At 39.0% G+C, this 23,711-nt stretch overlaps 1 protein-coding gene across 12 annotated transcripts in view; it reads right to left on the minus strand.

Moving 5' to 3' along the window:
* TBC1D5 (TBC1 domain family member 5) overlaps positions 1-23,711 on the minus strand; it is a 442,854-nt gene that overhangs the window by 335,525 nt on the left and 83,618 nt on the right. For 10 of the 12 annotated variants that reach the window (XM_029070199.2, XM_029070204.2, XM_029070211.2 and 7 more), the window contains one exon: positions 13,125-13,184. The exons of 1 other annotated variant lie outside the window; for it this stretch is intronic. The gene's annotated coding sequence lies outside the window, so the exon portion shown is untranslated. Of the gene's footprint in view, positions 1-10,120; positions 10,140-13,124; positions 13,185-23,711 lie in introns of those variants that run through there. One more of the 12 variants, XM_029070212.2, reaches the window with a different exon arrangement.

Genomic DNA, 23,711 nt, shown 5'->3' on the forward strand with positions numbered 1-23,711 from the left:
TTAAGTTTTGCACTCTTGGGAAGTTTCAGGATAGAAGGAAACATATTTGACTGAAAACACAGATTAGGAAAATCGTAAACAAAAAGTATTTTACAATGCTTCACACAGGTGTCAGGGAAATGAAAAATCTTGCTGAAATGGACAGTTTTATTAAAATATAAAATATACTCTTATTTTAACTTTTTTTATAGTATTCATTAAGCGCTTACTATATGTCAAACACTGTTCTCAGCACAGGAGAAGATACAAGTTAATTAGGTCAGACACAGCCTTGTCCCACATGTAGCTCACAGGTATTGAATCCCACTTTGCAGTTGATGAAATTGGGCACAGAGGAGTTAAATGACTGGCCCAAAATTACATAGCAAGCAAGTGGCAGAGTTAGATTAACTCTAGCTGCCAGGCCCACGCTTTAACCATTAGGCCATGCTGCTTCATTTTTCTTTATTCGTGTAAATATGTACCAGTGAGAATGAGAACACAGTCCTAAAATTAAAATAAACTTTTTTTAAAAAATATCCAACATTTCATGTTTTAGTTAATAATTTAAAAACAGGAAAGTCAAATGTTGACTAAGGTTTATTTTTCCTTGAATACAGATTAAAAACATTAACTCTGACTTACCCATCCCAAATCCACAAGGTGATAGTTTGAATGATATTTGGATGATAAGCACGAAAGTATAGTCACAATGCCACAAAGTCCTGAAAGCATTCATGTTCCTAAAGTGCATAAAATGCATTCAGCTTTTCAGAGGAAAGCTACTTTTTAGGGGAAACAATATTTTTTTCAATAAAAGCCTGATTCCACTAATGTATGTTCACTAGATCAAAAATTGAAGTAACTTCAAAGTACTTAGGTTAACTGACAACAATCAAATCGCAAATTCAGAATTCAATTTCTGCTCTACTTCATTTTAATAGGAAGATAAATGTCAGTGATATACCTAATAACCAGTCATAAAAATCACTTAAAAGTATATTTCAAAATCAGCAGTTATTTTTTTTCCTCTTGAAATTAATCTGATAAGGGAAGTTCAAAGCCCAAATCAGGTAGAGCATGCCCATAAGTAAATGATCATCGTGATATAATTATATACATTTTTAATGTGAATATATGGAATGCTTAAATTTTCCATGAACAGAAGGCACATATCACTCCCAGAGTCTATATTTTTCTTTCAATATTGCACTCCTTGAAGACACAGAGCACATCTATTTATGTTATAAATCACATACCAATACTTTCTGACAATGATTATGAATGCCAAAGTACCCATAGAATCCATTTTGAAGTTCTTCAAATCTGGTAGAACACCTTCACTGTAACCTAGAAACTGAGCTGAAGATGCTCAGTGTTGAAGGTCATCACTACACTTAAATATACCCAAGAAAGCTTCACAAAAGCTTATTGCCAAATTAAAAGGTAGACAAATGAATAAGCCAATTTCAACTCACATTTTCAAGAAGGTGAAAGGAGAAAATTTCCCCAACTTGCTCTGAAAAGTATCTCAGGACCCAATGTAATGTAAGATGGAATAGGCTCTAGTCAGTTTAATTTTGAAATTTAGATTTTTCTCATTTCTGTGAATATATGAATAAATAACAAGGAACCCAACTTTCTCCCATCTCAGGGCAGACAAATTCCTGGTACCAGTCTATCAGCCATACTATGATAACGGAGAACTACTAAAGCAGGTGTTTTTACTAATTTAACACTTCCTTCTTCCAATTACCCCAATTCAAACTGGAAATATCTTAATCGAATAAGCCCTCACTCAAAAGACCAGTCTAGATACCGCACTACACTGCCAACAGTAAATATCATGTCCACAAAATTTGAAAGGAACAGAGCAGGAAGTCAAGTTGACCTCCCTTCTTATGGAAGACAAGAAAAAAATGAGGATTTTGAATTAGAATTACTAGTTGTGAGCCAACTAATCAGGTTGGCCAGCCAGAGTCCAACATGGGTTCACAGTCTTAATCATCATTTTCCAGATAACTGAGGCACAGAGAAATTAAGTGATTTGACCAAGGTCACACAGCAGACAAGTGGTAGAGCCGGGGTTAGAACCCAGGTCCATCTGACCCCCAGGCCCACACTCTATCCAGCTTGCTTTGGGCAGGGAATGTCTTTTATGCTATCCTCTCTGAAATGCTTAGTACAGTGCTCTGCACAGAGTAAGCACTCAATAAATACGATTGATTAGGCCATGCTGCCTCTCGAGCGGCTGATGGTAGAGAATAGTGTACTATGCACTTGGGAGAGTATGACAGAGCACAGCTGGCAGACATGTTTCCCACCCACGAGGAGCTTACAGTATGGTTAAAATTGGTTGGGTCTAGAATGCCTAGTTTGGACACTAGCTCATCCTTCACTCAGGGGACACTGAGAAGACTGGGTCAGTTCCAGGACTGTTGCCTCAAAGCTTCACATTTGCTGCTAGAGATATGATTCTGTTAGGAACCTTCCAAAGGACTCTCCGAGGAGGTTGAATTTGTTCTATAGCTCGTCAAACCAGTTCAGACTGGACTAGATTCACACTAGACCTGGCAGCCTCAAGAGGAACTACCAGTTGATTAGCACTCGAGTCTTCAATTCTTCAAAAACTGGGATTCCCCTTAATCATATGGTTATAGCCATAGAACTTCCTAGAAAAATTATATTGTTAGGAGCCTGTCTCCATAATTCAATCTATAGAACCTATTGAATGCTCACTTATATGCAGAATATTGTACTAAGTACTTAGAAGAGTACAAAAAGGTTAGCAGATACAATTGAAATGAATTTAAAAGAAATAAGAACTTGGTCATGTCAGGAAAAGGTATTATTATTGTCATGCAAAAACCTAATCACTGTCCATAATTTTTTTTTTACCAAACTGTTGGATAAGATTATAATGTATCATTAATTTATGCTTCTCCTTAATTTACCTTGTTCTACTGCCTTGTGATGTCACTTAACTATCACTTCTCATCACAGTAAAGAGCTGGGGGGAGGGGGGGAACATGGTGGTGAAGGGAAGGGGCATATGAGTAGCTTTTTAAAAAAAAGGCAAACAGCTGAAATCAAGGAATTGCCTAATGTCATTCTGTATATTATTTGGAAAACTTTAATGATTAGAAGAAAATGTGTAATACCGTACTGATGAATACCAAGCATAGCTTCCTCCACAGAAGGGTAATGGACAACACAAATTTGTACTATTAGTTATTGCTTGCTCAAAGATTATTAAACAGAAGGGAAGAGCAAGAGATGAGAGAGAAGGAGATGAATCTATTAACAAAAATGGAACCTGAAAATAATTCTGAATTTCATAGCGCTTGATGCTCTCCTAGTATCATGGATAATTAAGAACTGAACATTCTACAAAAGCATTTCAATCCTGTCAAACATTTCTTCCAATTCTAGAAATGTTTCCATACTGGTTAAATGCCCACTTCAGCCTGCATTCAAATGTTTCAGAGGTACAGTTCTTGTGATAAGCAAAAATATGTTCTTATAACAACATAGCTGAAAATAATCAAATGGTCAACACACTTCAGTTCATTCTACATTGTTGACTGTTCAGTGGTCGAATAAAGCAATCTTCAGCACAAAATGGGCAAGATCGGTACAACCCCTTCCTCCCCAGCAAAGCAAACTATACCAGTTGAAATTCACCTCCATTCAAACAGAATGAGCTTTGACTGGAGGCTGTGGCTGACCCCACTTGAATCTAAATCACAATTTATCCAATAGTTGGGATTCCTGAACTGCATGGAGGTAGATTAGAAAAATCTGTTTCCCAACAGTACTACCTCTGCCTCCTCTTGAATAGCGGAATCACTAATTGCAGCCATAATAATGAGAATGATGATGATGATAATCATAATAGTACTTGTTAGGCACTATGTGCCAAGCGCTATCCTAAACTAGAGTTGATACAAGATAAACAGGACGGACACAGTCCCTGTCCCATAAGGGCTCACAGCCTATCCATTTGGGCACAAGTGGCGGCTCTAATCTGTGTCTCTTTTATAGGAGCATAGCAGATTCCGTCACCTCTCCACTTGGCCAGCAAGAAATAAGGTTTCCATCAGAAAGCCTCTCTTTGAGCGAAGAAGCTTATCCAGAAAGGAATCCTTTAACTAGAGTAAAGGCTGTTTGATGATTTGGTCACTTGACATTCTGCCATCTTTCGTTCCTTTATGATGGAAGCTATCATGAATTGATTGGAATTGGAAGAACCTATTCAGTCTTCTTTAGCGCTCTACACTCAGTAAACACTAAATGATTGATTGAATCACGTCCACAGGTTGGGAATAAAATGCCTTATGGAATATGCTCAAATCGGAATATGAAACAGTAACTGTTGTGATATTAGTAATTATATTTATTACATTCCTACTGTGTGTGGAGACTGAGCTAACTGCTGGGAAACAGTACAGAAGTGGGAATAAGACCCGGACGCTGTCCTTCAATGTACTCACAATCCACGAGTAAGGATGGGGGCGAGGACTGGAGACAGACACATTAGGAGGAATGAAACAACAAAAGTCAGTAAGAAGCTGTGGCTCAAATAGGGAACATAGTGGCCTTTCGGCATCTACATCTTGCATGTTCTCAGTATTCAACCAGTAGCAGCATTACCCAGTGGACCGAGCAAGGGCCCAAGAGTCAGAAGGACTTGGGTCCTAATCCCAGTTTTGCCACATGACTGCTGTGTGTGATCTTGGGGCAAGTCACTTCACTTTACTGTTCTGATACCTAAAGGCTCTGATAACTAAGTGGGATGAATTAAGAAAAGCCCACGTCTCAGTCCAGGGCTGCAAGAGAGGCTGAGAGCTTCTGAGGTCTACCCTACCTCCTGAGACTAACATGGAGCCCCAAAATCCCTTTTTCCTTTACAGCATGCATAACTCCAGTATGAACAAAATCCCATTTCTGATTTGGGAAGACAGAGATTATCCCAATGCCATTCCAGGGATAGATATAAAGACACAGGCTTCCCCTCAGCCCTGAACTCCATCAAAAGGATTATCCTTAGGCCACCAGTCATGGGAGTCCAGGCTGGAGGGATTGAAGGATGAACTCCGTGAGGCCTAGTGGAAAGAATATGGGCCTGGAAATCACAGGACCTTCTGGGTTGTAATCCCAGCTCTGCCACTTGCCTGCTGCGTGACTTGGGCAAGGCACCTAATTTGGGTCTCAGTTATCTGTAAAATGGGGGGATTAAATCCTACTGCCTTCTAGACTATGAGCTCCATGTGGGACAGGGACTGTGTCCAACCTTATTACCACAGCACTTAATAAAGTACCTGGAACATATTAAGTGCTTAATACCCATTTTTTAAAAAATGTGACAATATTCTGCTATTTGATGTTCAAATATGGGAGTCGTTATTGCAGGTCATTGTCTAAATAGTAGTAAGGGAAAATTTAACTTAAACTTTAGGATAAGAAAAGATTTCTATCAATATATATTTTATGGAGCCCCAAATAGTTACCCATTTAAAATGGGAACAAACTGAATAATTTTAATAATTCCAAGATTGCCTCACTAATGAGAATATATTGTTGTAGTCTACCTTAAATCTAGTGCAACTAGAAAGATATTTCCAATAAAATGTCCAAAGGGATCTCACAAAGCCCATGAATAAATGAAGAACCACAGCATTTTAGGAAGGTGAAAGGAGAAAGTGGAGAAAAATTCAACTTAAACCTTCTTTTATTACAGTATAAAAATTTGAAACTGTATGTTGGGACACTTCAGAAAACCCAAACTGATTATATCATGTAACCTACATAGAGCTAACCCAATATGCATCAAAACTTTCAAGTAGGAGAGAAAATCCCCTAATCTAGATATGTTGTCATACAATATACAGAAAGTCTGGAAGAATAGGGGAGAAAAAAAATAGCTTAATCCTATTTTTTCTCTATACTGAACATACTTTCACTGAATTGAATTAACTATGCCAAGACCGAAATAACTACTTGATTAGGAAAGAGCCTGGCCTTCGGAGTCAGAGGTCATGGGTTCGATTCCCGGCTCTGCCACTTGTCAGCTGTGTGACTGTGGGCAAGTCACTTAACTTCTCTGTGCCTAAATTACCTCATCTGTAAAATGGGGATTAACTGTGAGCCTCACGTGGGACAACCTGATTACCCTGTATCTACCCCAGTGCTTAGAGCAGTGCTCTGCACATAGTAGTAAGCGCTTAACAAATACCACCATTATTATTATATCAGGTATGTTTCAGATCTTTCTTTGGGATTAGCACTAATACAGTTCCTCAAAAAGGTAAGCATATTTTACTTCAGAAAAATGAATGCTCATTATTTTAAAATAAATTTTTGAAACTCCTCTAGCCACAAGGATTATTTACAGAAAATTAAAGTACATGTGTGTTATCAGACAGCACTTTTCCCTACTAATCTCAAACCCAAGAAGCACCAGAAAACAAAAAGGCATACAACAAAACCTAATAAAACCATCATCTGATTAAAAACTAAATGCCTATCAATCATATTTATTGAGTATTCGATGTGTGAAGAATACTGTACTAAGCACTTGAGACAGTACAATATAATAATAATAATATAATAATAATGGTATTAATAATAATAATAGTGGTATTTGTTAAGCATTTACTATATGTGCCAGGCATTGTACTAAGCACTGGGGTGGATATAAGCAAATTGAGTTGGACACAGTCCCTGTCCCATGTGAGACTCACAATCTCAATCCCCATTTCACTGACAAGGAACCTGAGGCACAGATGACTTGCCCAACGTCACAAAGTAGAGAAGTGGCAGAGCCGGGATAAGAACCCATGACCTCCTGATTCCCAGGCCCGTGGCCTTATCCACTACACCATGCTGCTTCTCCATAACAGAAGTGCTGGACACATTCCCTGCCCATGACGAGTTCAGTCTAAAAGGTCTAGTTTTTGAACAATAATTTTATTTCCCATAAGAATATTGCATTTGGATCTTGCGCTTAGAAATCATCTTGACTAACCTAATGTTTCTCAAGCTCATGAAGTGTTGAAGTAAGTAACTCAAAGAGGCAGTAGTTCAAAATGCTTTGGAACAATTGCATAAAAGCCTTAATCAAGCAATCAGATGATTTTTTTTTGGAGTTCAGGCAATTGCTGGCTTTACAAATGTAGCTACCCTGAGTCAGGTAAAAACTGCCCTCTACTCCCATTCTGAATGATGACACCATTAGACTGTGCATGCACACAATCCACTGAAATGTCAATTATATGCTAGTCAGCTTAATTTCCTGAACCATCCACCGTGTTCCAGAGTGCTTCCCCCTCTCCCCTTTCCTCATTGCCCTATCCCGATCCCTGTTCACAGGCACTTTCAAATTTTCAACTGCAGTTGCCCCACCCTGACACCATACCCTGAAAGTTTAAGGCCAGGTTAGGTTAGGATGGTTTTAGAAATGGTTCTGGGGTCATTTCATTCCTTCATTCAATCGTATTTATTGAGTGCTTACTGTAAGCAAAGCAGTGCTTACTGTGTACAAAGCACTGTACTACTTGCTTGGGTGAGTATAACAATTAGCAGGCGCATTCCCAGCCCACAATGAGCTTACAAAAAACTCACTGTTGGACTCATAACTATGTGTTCAATAAAGGTCTGTGTCTTTATTGAACAATGTGATTTTAGAAAATCACAATGTCAGTAACCTTCTAAAAGATTTGACCATATAGTGAAAGCCTTTTCTTGGTCTCGTCTCATCAGGTAGGAACATTTTTTTTCTTTTCAAATACTCAAACTATTTATTTAGCATTTTAAAATACACATGAGCCACTTCTTTATTTTATACTTCAAAAGATATCCTGGGGGTCCCTGATTTTGCCCAGCATCTGGACACGGATGCATGAACCCAATACTAGCAAGGCTATTAAAGCATTTAATAAACTACAGGCCCCCAAAAAGACATGTATAAAGCTAGTGTTTTTCTCAATGATTTACGGAAAGCAGCAGCTCGTTTTAATAAAACCATCCCAAAACATAAAACTGATTGAACCAACTGCTGTGCAGGGCATACACAACAGCTGATCAGAATCATTCAAAATTTTTATTCTTATAGAAGTCTCTCCGGAGATTGTAGAGGGATTTCCCCCACTCACTCAATTAATTCTTATAAAGGAGACGCTTACACAAACATGAAAATTAAGGTTTAAGTGTCTGAAATATATTTCGTCACTGTAAATGGTCGATCAATATGTAAAGCATCTTCAGCCCGAGGCACACTAAAAATGTAAATGCTACTTTTCACAAAATTAAAATAAAACAACCAAAATGACTAACTTCAGAATGGGTGTTACTTTTTAGAATTAAAGACTACACGATAATCACAGTGAAATAATTCAAAAAATTCCACAAAGGTGAATTTTTAAATGTACTTTCAGCTCATTGGAGTATAAAATATATGTCACCTATTTTAAACTAAAGTTTGGAAATGGATGAGCCTTTCGTATTTGCAAACTTGGATGGTTGCATTATAATAGCCTTTATTCCAAGAGTTTGCCTACTTCACAGAAATACAAAGAGGCTCACCTTTTCAGCCCATACCACATGAGGCTTTTGCTTGTCTTTTTATAATAAAGTAATTTTATGGTATCTATGTCACAGTGAAGGACACAGATAAGCCAACTATTTAGATTCCTTTCCTTTATGTTGTGGCTTTGATCACTAACAATGCTGTGAGAACAGCCAACAGAAGGCTGACATTTCATAAAATATGCAGTGATAAAAACTAATACTGTGGCATCTGGGAACGATATATAAAATGCAGAAATACACCTAATAACTGTGTCTTAAATTACAAGTTACTAAAAGCTAAATAAAAAGAAAACCTAAAAGAAATAGAAAGATTAAGAGGAAAAATGATATGCATTACTAAAAACTGAATTTAAAATATCACAAGTAATTTAGTCATATTCTTTAAGACAACCACTTGCTGTTTTGGATCTTAAAAGCTACCTTCTAAGAAAAGTGATTCTTTAGTATATTGCTACCTTTCGGGAAATGATAAAAACACATCACAAGGTCCTCTTAGCAGGAAATGGCAAAAATGCAATCAAAAGAAGAATACTCCTTTACTCAAATCCTTTGAAAACTCCGAACAATTAATGAAGAGAGAAATGACCTACAACTGTATTGGCAAGAGACCACTTAGAAGAAAATAAACAACAGTACATGACATTTCAATATTAAAAAAGTCCTTTTCAGGGCATGTCTTAAAAATCACTCTATTCAAACTGGAAATTAAAATGTGTTCAACAGTGTCTTAAATAATCTGACCTGTTTTCAAAATGGAAAGCAAGTGGGATATTCAATAATGTTTAATCAATAGTAATTGCAGGACGCAGGAACAGGATTGTTTAGTAACATTTGCAAGCAAGAGCAACAGATAGCTTAATACTGAAATCAATTTCCACTGAATTTTTTTTTAATAAGGAGAAAATACATGCAAAATATAAGCCATATTCACTGCTACAAGAATTCTGAAATACACTTACTAAAAAAAAATAATAACAGCTAAAGATGTGGGAGGCAATTGTCCTTGTAATTAGCATCTGAATTTAAGGATTTCACTGCTTAATGCACACCCACCCGCCTGTTATTCTTACTATGGGTTTTTATGTCACTTAATGGAGATGAATACTCTTTTCCCACCTCATATTTACATCAATGCTGTTTAATTTTTTTAAAGCTGTTATAATAGGTTAAACAGCCTTCTCAACATCACTCTTCATCTCCCATTGGACAAAGAATCGCATTACAGAACTGAGAATAGATGGAAGGCATATTTACATTCATAATGTTCCTAGCTATAACATTTATGTAAATTATGATTTTACATTTGCAAATACAATAATATTCAGTTTCACTGAATACTTTACTATTATTTCAACACTTATTTTATATAGCTATTATAAACTCTAAAAACACCAATGCAAAATAAAGATATTGACCAACCACTGGAACTGGGTTAAGGTTAAATACTTTCTCAAATAAAATATATAGCTAGCCTCAAACTATTCACATTTTTCTATTTTAAGTAATTTAAAATTGTTTTTAAATGGTGTGGAAGTATTGTTCAAATAAATACCTTTCACTGGATTATCCTAAAATGTTCTCACATACAGAAGAAGTACTGCTTTCAGGAGAAGTAGCGTGGCTCAGTGGAAAGAGCATGGGCTTTGGAGTCAGGGCTCATGAGTTCGAATCCCAGCTCTGCCACTTGTCGGCTGTGTGACTGTGGGCAAGTCACTTCACTTATCTGTGCCTCAGTTCCCTCATCTGTAAAATGGGGATTAAGACCGTGAGCCCCACGTGGGACAACCTGATTCCCCTATGTCTACCCCAGCGCTTAGAACAGTGCTCGGCACATAGTAAGCGCTTAACAAATACCAACATTATTATTATTATTAGGCAAAATTAAAATTACTCCCTCCATCCTTTATCAAAGTCCATCTGAAATGTCTGCCCTTTGAAAAAATTCATATGACTAAATATAATTTTCTGCACTTTACAGCAATTAAAAAAAAGAAATAAGCCATTGCCTGATGTCCCCAAAATGCAGACCCTTTACTTTTCCACAGGACATGTACAACCTTGGACTATCAACCTAAAGTTATCTTTCAGTGTGGAAGATGACTCCATTGATGGTGAGATTCACCTCTTGGTGCATTTAGAGCTAAAGAGACCAATGCAGATTCCACAGTTCCAGCCACACTCTGCACACTAAAAAAGCTGGCCTGTCCCTTGTTTTGTTGTTATATTTTAATATTTGTGGTGACTGACATTGTTTTTTCTCTTCCCTCCATGTTTCTCATTTCTTACAAACCCCTTGCTCAAGAAGAGCAACTCCTTTATTAATAGCAGCATGCCTGCCATGCTGGTCTGTACTATGCAACTGCCTCCCAGTTTTCAATTGGTCTGCAGCAGTGTGTGAAGAGTTGGTTTGGCTGTGTCCTTCAAACATTTCCTCTGCCCTCCTTGATCTTAATAAAACTCATGGTGACAACCTAGATAACCCCACCCAATTCACCTTTAGAGATACAAAATAAACATGAACAGAATACATATGGGCATTCTGTTTATTCCACAAACTTCTGTAGTCCTCACTTATCCTTTTCAATACCTGTTCTCCCACCTACTTAAACTGTGAGCCCCAAGTGGAACAGGAACTGTGTTCAAAATGATTACCTTGTATCAACCTTAGGGCTTAATACAGTGCTTGGCACAGAGTAAGCGCTTAACACAAACTGCTATTATCCCATTTTTAAATGGCCTCATTGGCAATGAAAGTACCCAGTTGCCTTATACCCTCTATAAACACAGTCCTCTAAACCATAAGTTCATTGTTGGCAGGGAATATGACAGTCAACTCAGTGTACTCTCCCATGCCCTTAGTACAGTGCTCTGCACATAATAAGTGGTCAATAAATCAATCAAATGGTAACATGTTTACCATTAATACCCACATGCCCACAAAACCATTAGCATTAAAACTGGTATGAAATGGCAAAAACATATGAACTCGTCAATAAGTCCTTTGATATGGTGATATTAATGGCACAAGTTAAAATTTTGAAGTGGTTTAATAAATTTGGAAAATTTTGCTTTTAAAAGTGAACGGAGATTGTGGAATCCATTTTCCACACGTCAATTTACTACTATACGGCATTAACCTTCCATAACCAAAATGTGATGATGCCTATCTACTTTTGGTGACAATTCCCAAGATACACTGGAAAATTATAGAAGCAGGCTTATGAAACATACACTGTTTGGTTTATCAACTCCACCTGGACAAGACAGTGAGGAAAAATGAGTAGAGAAGCAATGAGGCCTAATGGAAAAAGCCCGAGCCTCAAGTCAGAGGACTTGGCTTCTAATCTCAGCACTGCCACTTGCTGCCGTGTAACCTTGGGCAAGTCACAATGTCTCAGTTCCTCAGTTTCCCCAACTGTAAAGTGAGGACTCAGTACCTCTTCTCCCTCCCTCTTAGGCTGCAAGTCCATGAAGAACAGAGACTATGTTTTATCTGATTATCTTCCCTCTGACCCAGCATATTTTTTTATGGTATTTGTTAAGCATTTACTACGTGCCAGACACTGTTCCAAGCACTGGGGGAGACATAAGGTAAACGGGTTGGACACAGTCTCCCTTGTGGGGCTCACAGTCTTAGCTTCCCTTTTCCTGATGAGGTAACTCAGGTGCAAAGAAGTTAAACGACTTGTCCAAGATCACCAAACAGACAAGTAGCTGAGCTGGGACTAGAATCCAGGTCCTTCTGAACTCGGGCGAATGCTCTATCCACTAGGCCATGCTGCTTTTCAGAGGCCAGGCTACTTCTCAGTGTTTAGCACAAAGTGTCCAAATGACACAAATATTATTATTAAATGGCAAAATATAAATCACCAAACAAATCAGTTCCCAATTCAGAAGTTTGAGTATCTTATATGTAAGCAGTATTTTTCTCAAAACAGTGTTGTCATCTATTTGTGCATTTAATATGAAAAACTGAACACTGATAAAAATAAAATTCTACATTAGATTGCTACATAAGAAAATTCAATATAACATTAATAGACTAATTCATAATTTAGTTTCTTGAAAATATAGTTCATAATAATTAATGAGAACTTATTAGGCATTTACTGTGCGTCACTGTGCTACACACTGAAGAAGATACGTGATAGCAGATCCAGCAAATATTTTTACTTATTCTTTGATCCACCTCTCTTCTTCCTATAACTTTTGCAAAACAGTCCCAAGTTCAAGAACATTTTCAACTGTACTGTTGGCTTTAATGTGTTCAGAAGAATTCTCCATTGCAAACACTAAATTACCAAAAGCCTTCACATTTTAATACCTCCAACTTTAGGAAAGCTTTTTTCAAGCTAAATTTAAAATAGCAATGATGAGTAATTCAGAAGGCATTTTTTTCTTTTGTTTTGTGCCAAATGAACTGCCCAAATGCTCCCAATATGCTATTCATTTTATTTAAACCTCACTGAAATAAATGAGACAACCGGACCAGGCATTAAAAGAGTTTCATAACATGCACCCACAGTCAAGAGGACCAATGAACAGCCAGTACTTACAAGAGAAAAATGCCACAATGCCTGGAGCAAAGGAAGTCTGCAGTACCCGTACCCCAGCACCTGCGTGTCAAATGAGCCAAGACTGATTAAGCATTACACAGACAACATGGCTAAGAAATATGTTTCTAGTCCAAGAAACAATGTAGAGAGGTAAAAAATAAAAGTTCATGGGAAAGGCAATTCAAATTTCTAGACGAATAAATTTCTCTAAGTATGGCTCTAATAAAATGAATACCTTGCAAATTAGTATCCTGATCATTTCAAAGATGGCATTCGGTTTGAGTTAGTTACAATTTTACATATGTGTGTATATATAGTAAGAAGATAGAAGTAGGCTTAAGAGAAAACAGCACCAGGAGCTGGAAATCTTAAGTACAACACAAAAAATGGGCGACAGGTTTGCCATACATGAAGAGGGAGGGGTACCAGGCCAGAGGGAGGACGTAGGCAAGGGATTGGCAAGCATGTGGGCTGGGTGTTAGAGAAGCAAAGCACTTGGGCTGGGTTTTACCAGGTGATCAGTGAGGTAACATGGGAGGAAGCAATATGATTGAGTGCTTTAAAGTCGATGGTAAGATGATTCTGTCTGAAGTGGCAATGGATGGGCAATGACTGGAGGTTTCTGAGGAGCGGGGAGTCACGGACTGAACATTGTTTTAGACAAAGAATTTAGGCAGCAGAGTGAAGGGCTGAAGTGAGGAGAGACAGGCGCAAGGGAACCCATGTGGCCCAATAATAGTAATAATAATGGTATAATTATTAATGCTACTAATAGTATTAATAGTAGTGGAAAGAGCATAGGCCTGGGAGTCAGGAGGACCTGGACTCTAATTGTGGCTCCACCATTTGTCTGCTGCGTGACCTTGGGCAACATAAAAAAATGTGACCCCTTAATTTCTCTGTGCCTCGGTTACTTAATTTATACAAGGGGGATCAAGACTGTGAGCTCCATGTGAGATGTGGATGATAGTCAGCTTGTATCTACCCTAGTGATCAGTACAGAACCTGGCACATAGTGAGCCCTTAACAAATACCATAAAAAAAGGAACTGAAGTCAGCAAAAAGGCTAATGCAGTAGTCAAGGTAGGACAGGAGTAGTGATTTGATCTGTATTCAGAGATCGAGATGGAGGGGAAAGGGCAGATTTTAGTGAAGTTGTCAAGGTAGATGTGACAGGATTTGGTGATATTGAATATGCAGGTAGAATGAAAGAGATAAGTCAAGGACAGTGACAAGGTTACAGGCTGAGACTGGAGGGCACTGATGTGGAAGATAGTGTTTTTTAACAAAATGTGTTTTTAAAACCAGTATTTTATAGGTTGCCATACCTAACCCGAAATACTTCTTTGGAAAAGGTAATGGAACGAAAGGGTCCGGCTACCCAAACAACTAAAATTGTATAATTTCTTGTTTAAAAAAAATGGGGATGGAAAAGTTCTCACAGTTCTGAATTAGCTTTATGTGGAAAATACGTAAGTGAAATTAATTTCTCCGAAGACTAAGGAAAGTAAGTGGAAAAACTATAAGTTTTGAGATCATTCATCAGATATGTTCTTAAAAATGCTAAGATGTAGTTTATGTGTTTTAAGTGTTCTACGTGGCATGCTAATGTACTTATCTCGTATGGTGCAGTGACTTCAGTGGTAATAACTATGCAGTATTCCTGATTTTTACTGATGGTAAATGGAGTGTAAAGTGGCATTGTAAGCTGAAAAGAAGAAACTAACTTTTATGGTGTTTGTTTTGTTTTATGTTACTTAGCAAATATAAAAGTTTGATGAACTCATTAATTAAGAATAGAAGAGGGTCACGGTGGCCTATCAGGAGTAATGGACCTGTGAGCCATGAGACCAAGATTCTGATCCCAGCTTTGCCACAATTTGCTGTGTGTCCCTGGGCAAACTGTGGAACCTCTCTTTAAATCAGTTTCCTTAACCTTAAAATACCCATTCTCCCTACTTCTTGAATCTTAAATCCCAAGGAAAGTTCACCAATTATTTTCTATCTACAGAAAACCTATTAAATGCTTAGTAAATATTGCAATTATAAAGCATTAAATATAGGATTAAACTAAACTACTATAACTACTTTGGGAACAGAAAAAAAAATTAAATTATCCAAGTTATATTTTTGTTGTCAGGAAATAACCATCAAGACTACAACTGCTTGTTCATGAGGATTAAAAAGAAATGTTAATGGTGCCAATGCAGACAAGATGTGCAACTGTCTTAAAACAATGAACAATGTAGAACTCAAAAAAGGTATTATTCACTTCTCCTAGGAGTCCAATTGCCTATGTAATACCGAGTTTATCATCTTCGATGGTACTTACTGAGCACTTACTGTGTGCTTTGAACTGTACTAAGTGCTTGGGACAATACCATACAACAGAGTTGGCAGATATGTTCCCTGACTACAATGAGCTTACAGTCTAAAGGAGGAGACAGGAATCAATTTTAATAAATACTTCTTAATAATGGCATAAGAACCGTGAAGGTGAGACAAATATCAAGTGCCCAAAGGTCACAGATCAAAACGCAGAAAGGTAGCAGAAGGATGGAGGAGCTGGGGAGAAAAGGGCTTAATCGTGGAAGTCCTCTTGGAGGAGATGTGACCGTACTAAGGCTCTGAATAATAATAATAATGATGATGTTGGCATCTGTTAAGTGCTTACTATGGGCCGAGCACTGTTCTAAGCTCTGGGGTAGATACAGAGTAATCAGGTTGTCCCACCTGAGGCTCAGTCTTCATCCCCATTTTATAGATAAGGTAACTGAGGCACTGAGAAGTTAAGTGATTTGCCCAAGGTCACACAGGTGGTGGAGGCAGGATTAGAACCCATGACCTCTGACTCCTAAGCCTGTGCTCTTTCCACTGAGGCATGCTGCTTCTCACAGCTTCTCTGAAGCTTGTGGAGAGTGGTAGTCTGGTGCATATGCAGGGGAAGGGAGATCCAGACTAGGTGAAGGAGATTAGAAAGGGTCCCTCGATCTCTCTCATCGAGGAAGATGAGATAGGAGCACCAAGAGTAAGCTGGAACCAGAGAAGCAAGTGGGTGTGGGCTGTGCTGTAATAGGAAATCAGTGAGGTTAGATAAATGGGAACAAGCTGACTGAGTAATATAAAGACAGCGGCAAAGAATTCCATTTGATGTGGAAGTGGACTGGCAACCCACTGGAGATTCTTGAGGAGTGGGGAAACATGGACTGAGTGGTTTTCAGAAAAATGATCCGATCTAGGCAGCAGAGTGAAGTAGTGACCGGAGTGGAGAGAGACCGGCGGCCGGGAAGTCAGCCAGGAGGGGGATTCAGTAGTCAAGGTGGGATAGGAGAAGTGCTTGGATCAGTGTGGTAGCTGTTAGAATGGAAAGGAAAGGGTGAACTTTAACAACGTTGGAAGGTAGAACCGACAGGATTCGGTGACAGATTGAATATGTGGGTTGAGTGAGAGAGATGAGTTGAGGAGAATGCCACTTTTACAGGCTTCTGAGAGAGGGGATAGTATTAAGGTCTATCTCCCCCTCTAGACTCAAAGTTCATTGTGGGCAAGGGACATTTCTACTAACTCTGTGGTATTATACTCTCCCAAGCACTTAGTATAGTGTTCTGCACACAGTAAGTGCTCAATAAATAACTCCGATTGATCGACTATATCTTTCAAGGTCATATAAATCTGCTACAAACAACCTATGCAGAGTTAATTGTTAATCACATTTGTAATTTCATTCCCAGACTATTATAAAGTTTGGGGAAAAAAACTATCCGTTTTGGGAAAAAAGCATTTTCCCAATAATGTGTCGGGCTCTGCTGTCCTGCGAACAAAATACCTCTTTCAGAGGTAGAGCTAAAAGACTGATGGAAAAAGAAATATGGACTCCTCGCTAAGAAAATGAACTGAAATAGCAAAATCTACTAGAGAAGTAGCGTGGCTCAGTGGAAAGAGCCCGGGCTTGGGAGTCAGAGGTCATGGGTTCAAATCCCTGGTCTGTCACCTGTCAGCTGTGTGACTGTGAGCAAGTCACTTAACTTCTCTGTGCCTCAGTTAACTCATCTGTAAAATGGGGATTAAGACTGTGAGCATCACGATGGGACAACCTGATTACCCTTTATCTACCCCAGAGCTTAGAACAGTGCTCTGTGCATAGTAAACGATTAACAAATACCAACATTATTATCATTATTATTATTATTATTATTAAAGAGACAATACTTCCCAGAAGGCACTATCTTAAGAGTCCTGTCTATCCAGGTAGCCTGAATGCGATATTTAAAAGCTGTGTGACTTAAGGCATTTGCCCGATCGTTTCCTTTTACTTGAGGCCCAATGTGTATTTGTTCTTCCCTGACTAAATGTACATTTTCCCTCTCCATCTCCCTTCTGAGTCACCTGTGCATTTGGATTTGTGCCCTTTATGTACTTGCTACTAACCCCACTCTCAGCCCCATAACAGTTATGAACATGTTCATAATTTATTTTAATGTCTACCTTCCCCTCTAAACTGTAAGCTCCTTGTGGGCAGGGAGCAGGTCTACCAGGTCTATGATATTATACTCTCTCAAGCTCTTAGTACACAATACAGTACACACAAACTCTACACACAATAAGCACTCACTGAATACCACCGTTTGAGAGGTAAGGTTAATTTATATTGGTCTTGAACAAAATCAAGCATTGGTATTTACTCGGGGCTTACTTTATGCAGAGCACTATACTACATGCTTAGGAAAAGTACAATAGAGATGGTGGACACAATCTCTGCCCACAAAGTGTTTACAGTCTATGAGGGAAGATAGAAATTAAAATAAATTATACATATGGGAAATAGTAGACTAGTAATTATAAATAATAATTTGATATTTAAATTAATACATTTATAAAGTGCTTACTATATGCCAGGCTAAGCAGTGGGGTGGATACAGCAAATCAGGTTGGACAGTCCCCATTCAAAATGGGACTCAAGGTCTCAATCCCCATTTTACAGATGAGGTAACTGAGGCACAAAGAAGCTGAGTGACTTGTCCAAGGTCACACAACAGACCAGTTGCGGAGTCAGGATTAAAGCCCATAATCTTCTGACTTGCAGGGTCATGCTGTATCCATTATGCCATATGATATGGGGCTGAGGTATTAAAGTGCTCAAGGGATACATAGCCAAGTGCATAGATAAAGCAGAGTAGAAGGTGGACAGAGGAAATAAGGGCTTAATCAGGGAAGGCCTCTTGGAGGAGTAGTGATTTTAAGAGGGTTTTATAGGTAGGGAGAGAAGCAGACTGTTGGGGATTTTTTTTTTTACTTGCTTCCCTGAAATTGTGACTTAAAGTTAGTCAAAATGCAAAGGTATGACAATTTGACAGCTTGAAAAACTCCGGCACACATCTGCAAGAAATTTCTTCTTATATTTTGGTCAGTAAAGAAATTGAGGTTAACCTTAAATTTTTAATATCACCTCCAGCCAATGACTCTTTTTTTTTTAATTCAAGTGACAGATAAACAGAAAAACACTCCCAAGATGATAAAAAGCACAGCGTAGCATAAGTGCATTTTTATACCAGTTCAATTTCTCAAATGGATAACCAATGTTCTTACTAATTTGCATTAGGAATTGACTGAGGCTTGAAAATGTTCCTGATGCAAGAGTTCAATTCCTCTAATTTACAACATAGAGTACATGACTTCAAAGTGTGTTTCATATTATCTGGTTTTGAGATTTGAAGTGTACTGAATGTCTTTAATGCTCTTTTAGGGAAAAAAAATTATATTCTTTAAAATGCAAACAATCTTTCATCATCCATAATGCTGAACGGGAGGCGCTGAAAAGTGAAAAACTAAGATATTACCAAAAAAAATTGAAATGACCTACCTTCCCAATTCAATAACCAGACTCCCCAGTTAATGAATTTCAAAACTGAACCTAACGCTCCTAACCCAGCTACTATTAACACCTGGGAAACCAAAAGTGCCTGAAGTCGTGATTGGGGAAAAGTGCCCAAGTCATGAGAAGCAAGATTGAGCGGCTATCAGGTAGCTGATGATCCAACGATTCCCCGAGGATAGGGCCAGAAGGCGGAGAGGACCCCATCAAGAACCTTCCCTCAGGACAAGAGCCCAGGATGTCTAGAGAAGCAGCGTGGTTCAGTGGAAAGAGCCCGGGCTTGGGAGTCAGAGGTCATGGGTTCAAATCTCGGCTTTGCCACTTATCAGCTGTGTGACTGTGGGCAAGTCACTTCACTTTTCTGTGCCTCAGTTACCTCATCTGTAAAATGGGAATTACCTGTGAGCCTCATGTGGGTCAACCTGATTACCCTGTATCTATCCCAGCACTTAGAACAGTGCTCTGCACATAGTAGGCGCTTAACAAATACCAACATTATTATTACCCTAGGTAAAGAAAACAGGAACTGAAGGTAGGGTACTGGCGAAGCAGCAAGGCCTAGTGGAAAGAGCATGGGGCTGGGATACAGATGACCTAGGTTATACACCCAGCTCTGCCATTTGCACTGGGCAAGTCACTTGACTTCTCTGTGCCTCCATCTACTCCTCTGGAAAATGGGGATTCAACACCTGCTTTACATCCTCCTTAGGCTATGACTGACTCCATGTGGAACAGGACTCTGTCTGATCTGCTTAATAAAGAGCTTGCCATATTGTAAGTTCTTCACAAAAATTATGGTTATTTTGATCTATATTGGTGTGGTGCTCAGTGACTACTGAGCCACAGGGATCCCCTCCCCCATGATGCGGGGGGGGGGAGAAGAGAGAGAGGGAGAGAGGGGGAGGATGGGGGAAAGGGGGAGAGGAGGAGGAAAGGGGAAGAGGGAAAGGGGAGGGGGAAAAGGGGAGGGGGGAAGGAGGAAAGGGGAGAGGGGGAGGGGGAGAGGGGGAGAGGGGGAGGGGGGGAAGGGGGAGAGGGGGAGGGGGGAAAGGGAGAGGGGGGGAGGGGGGGGAGGGAGAGAGGGGGAGAGGGGGAAGGGGGAGAGGGGAAGAGGGGGGAGAGGGGAAGGGGAGAGGGGAAGGGGGAGAGGGGAAGGGGGAGAGGGGGAAGGGGGAAAAGGAGAGAGGGGGAAGGGGGAAAGAGGGAGGAGGGGGAAGGAGGAAGGGAGAGAGGGGGAAGGGGGAAAGAGGGAGAGGGGGAAGGGGGAAAGGGGGAGGGGAGAGGGGAGACTGTCTCTGGCTGGCTTTCACTGACCGGGACTCTTGGCTCCCACCTGCTCTGCTTACTACTGCTTATTTACTTGCCTGATTTTTTCCTAACCAAGAGGCTCACAAGCTGGCCAATAAAGCCATACTGCAACCTTTCTATAACAACTGCCTATTGGATCAAGTGTTGGAGCTCACCACTGGGTGGGAAGGCCTTCGACCCAGCCCCCTCCCAGCCCAGGCAAGTTCACCCTCCTGCTCAAAGTGGAAAAGCTGGCACCTCTGCTTTCTTTTACCCCAGTTTCAGTAAAAAAAGTCCCCTGCATAAATGGATTGGAGTTCTGCTATTAGCCATGTAGGGAGGCACCTTGCTAAGGACTGGGTTCTGGGCAAGGTAAACAGATGATTTAAAGGGGCACTAAAGTGAGCAGTCCTCACAAGCCTTAGGGGCCCCAGATACAGTCTAGAATAAACAGATCTTCTATCATCTATTTTATTTAAATTGAAAGAGGCTTTGATCACTCTATTCAAACCAGTCAAAAATACCTCAAAGGTTGGGGAGGGAAGGGCATACTCCAAAGTTTATTTTGCAGTACTTTTTCAAAGTGAGAGAACACTAATATTCAATAAGGCTATTATGAAAGATATCTAAGAATGTTAAAGTAGGAGTAGCTGAACTCAAAACTGCTGCCAAGAAGGACCCATAAATGGGAAATTCAAGAGTCCTTTCCTCTTGTCATCTGCTCTCTCTGTTCTGTGTAAATGTGAGGGGGGAGATGTGAGGGTAGTGGAGAAGGGAGGGGAGCGAAGAACTAAGGTACATGCGAGAAAGGTGTGGGTGGTAATATCAGATCAAATCTTCAATCCACAGTTTCTGGAAAAGGTTAAAAACTCTCATAACAGATCACCCAATTTGCTTCAATAGTCAGTTTCAAAGTCCAAATAGCCAGGATCTAAGTGGTCTCTCATTTTTAGCACACTATCTTGTGAAAATTTTAACCAGGCCTAACTGTGCAAAGGTAAATTGGGCACTAGAAAAATAGAGGAGTGTTATATTTTATGAATAAAAAGGCCTTGCATTTCTTGGCTGTAAAAAGGAGCATCTCACACACCAACGAGCATGATGACAGGAATGGCAAACATCCACAAATCTGTCATTTTATTCATTCTTACATGTCTGTATGCCATGATACCTACATATTGTAAATGTTGACTTTTTCCTTTTTCAAAAAGTATTATTATTAAGAATCTCAACAACTTAAGGATATATGGAAGTGATTTTTCATAAAAAGTGATAAGCCTTGTCATTTGCAAAGGGGACAGTTTTGAAAACCTAGTAAATAGGAAATAAAGTTTTAAATTAGTTCCAGGAAACATATTGGCAAGTTAGGAACTGACTTATATGATTCCAAAAATAGAACTATGCTATGAAAAACATACCATTCCTGAAATTTCTAGCAGCCATTTTCAACGGATTTCTGAAAAAAGAAATAAGCCTCCTCTAGCTGAAGTAACTCAAATGTCATCTCCTCAAATACAACCATGTAAACTAATTTCTTTGTTTTCAAATTAATACTATGATAATATATTGCTATCTAATGGGCCCTGGATAACATTTGTAGAACTCACTGATGACTTTTATGCATTCTGGCAACAAACCTCTGAAAAATATGGCGATGCCAATTTTTCCCGACAAATTTCAAAAATACAACTGGAAAATATGAAATGTTAAAACCTAACCCGGGTCAGGCTTCCCAAGCTTCTTAGAAAGCAGGCAGTCCTTTGTGCTTTTGCAGTTGTGTGCCTTGGGTACAGATATGAAGGCTACTCACTTGGAATGTCCCCTTCTCACCTATGCTTCTCCAGCCACAGCTCCCTCCTACTGTCGTTGATCTTAATTTTGTGTTGAGGATTTGACCTTGCCTCTTAAGCTGTTTTAATGTTTTACTGCTCCGGATGACTCTGTCACAAGCCCTCTGCCTCACCTTTATTCATTGATGCTGTTTCTAATGCCTACATATATACTCTTTTGTAGTGCTTACTGTAGAGTTCTACATACAGTAAGTGCTTAATAAATACTACTGCTATGGCAATGGAAGAGAAAAGTTTTTCAACCTCCATCTTTGAAGGTCAGAAAAAGGGACACAGTCTTACCTACCTCAATTTGTGAAGCGTAATTTTAATGAAAAGATGATCTCATTCACTTTTTCAACGCTATGACTTGTTATTTCATCATATAATGAGCCTAATACAGCTGTTCTCATGGAGTGCTACAGGAGAGCTAAGTAGCCCAAACATTAAGCAATTTACCTGATACATGCCTAATTTTAAGAAATATTCACATTTCTCAGGTTGCACAAAATCAAAGTTAGAGTGAATATCAATAACAGGAAAAGTCAGAGATTAAAAGAAAACAAAACTGAAAGAATGCAAAATATGACCAACTCTCTTTTGACAGAGGCAACAATTCAGAATTTACTGAAACTGTCAAACTCCGGAAATAGGAAATAATTGAAAAGCAAGATACTTAGACTTTTATAAAGAAAAGTGTCAGTGCTTTTGTCACCTGCTGTGTTGACAAATATAAAATGGAAACTTAAAATAGCCAATTCTATATTTAATACCTATAGATACCCATCTAGATACTGCAATGTGCATATATTATTGACATTTCTTTTTCTAAAAGTTCATTTTTTGTTTTTGTTTTGTTTTTTGCTTGTTTGGGGGGATTTGTTGAGCACTTACTATGTGTCAGGCATTGTACTAAGCAGTGGGGCAGATAAAAGCTAATTAGGTTGGACAAGGTCCATGTCCCACACAGGGCTCAGAGTCTTACTCCCCATTTTACAATGAGGTAACTTAGGCATAGAGAAGTTAAGTGACCTGCCCAAAGTCAGACAGCACACAAGTGGCAGAGCCGTGAATAGAACTTAGGCCAATGCTCTTTCCACTAAGCCATGCTGCAGCACTGGTGCTATCTCTGTATGTCTTAAACTCCCTTTAAAACAAGGAAAAGCAAATTACCAACTATTATTTAAATAGCCATTAAACGTTTATTGTAAATTGAATTTAGCATACACAAATATGTTTAAAATAACCACTGGGTGAAATTCTTAAGTTACACCAAGTTGGGTACTCTGAAAACAGTATTGATTGTTTCAGATTTCTAGGGTGCCAATTACATTCTTAATGACGGTTTCATTCCATTAAATATCCCTCTGAATTTACTGCACCTCAGGAAGTATCATGTAGGGCACTGTTTATTCAGTCTATTACAAATGGGTCAAGGTATTCAAGATAATTGGTGTTCAGAAAATATGATTGCTGTCAGTATTTGACTAGTGGTAATAGCTACATAGTGCTACACAACCCTTTTCCCTCTTCTTTAGATCTTAAGGATGCAGGGCCACCTATTCAACACTCTTCACATCGGTTTTGCTAAAGAATAGT

Source organism: Ornithorhynchus anatinus, chromosome 8 (genome assembly GCF_004115215.2).
Source record: "Ornithorhynchus anatinus isolate Pmale09 chromosome 8, mOrnAna1.pri.v4, whole genome shotgun sequence".
In the NCBI taxonomy this organism is placed as follows: domain Eukaryota; kingdom Metazoa; phylum Chordata; class Mammalia; order Monotremata; family Ornithorhynchidae; genus Ornithorhynchus; species Ornithorhynchus anatinus.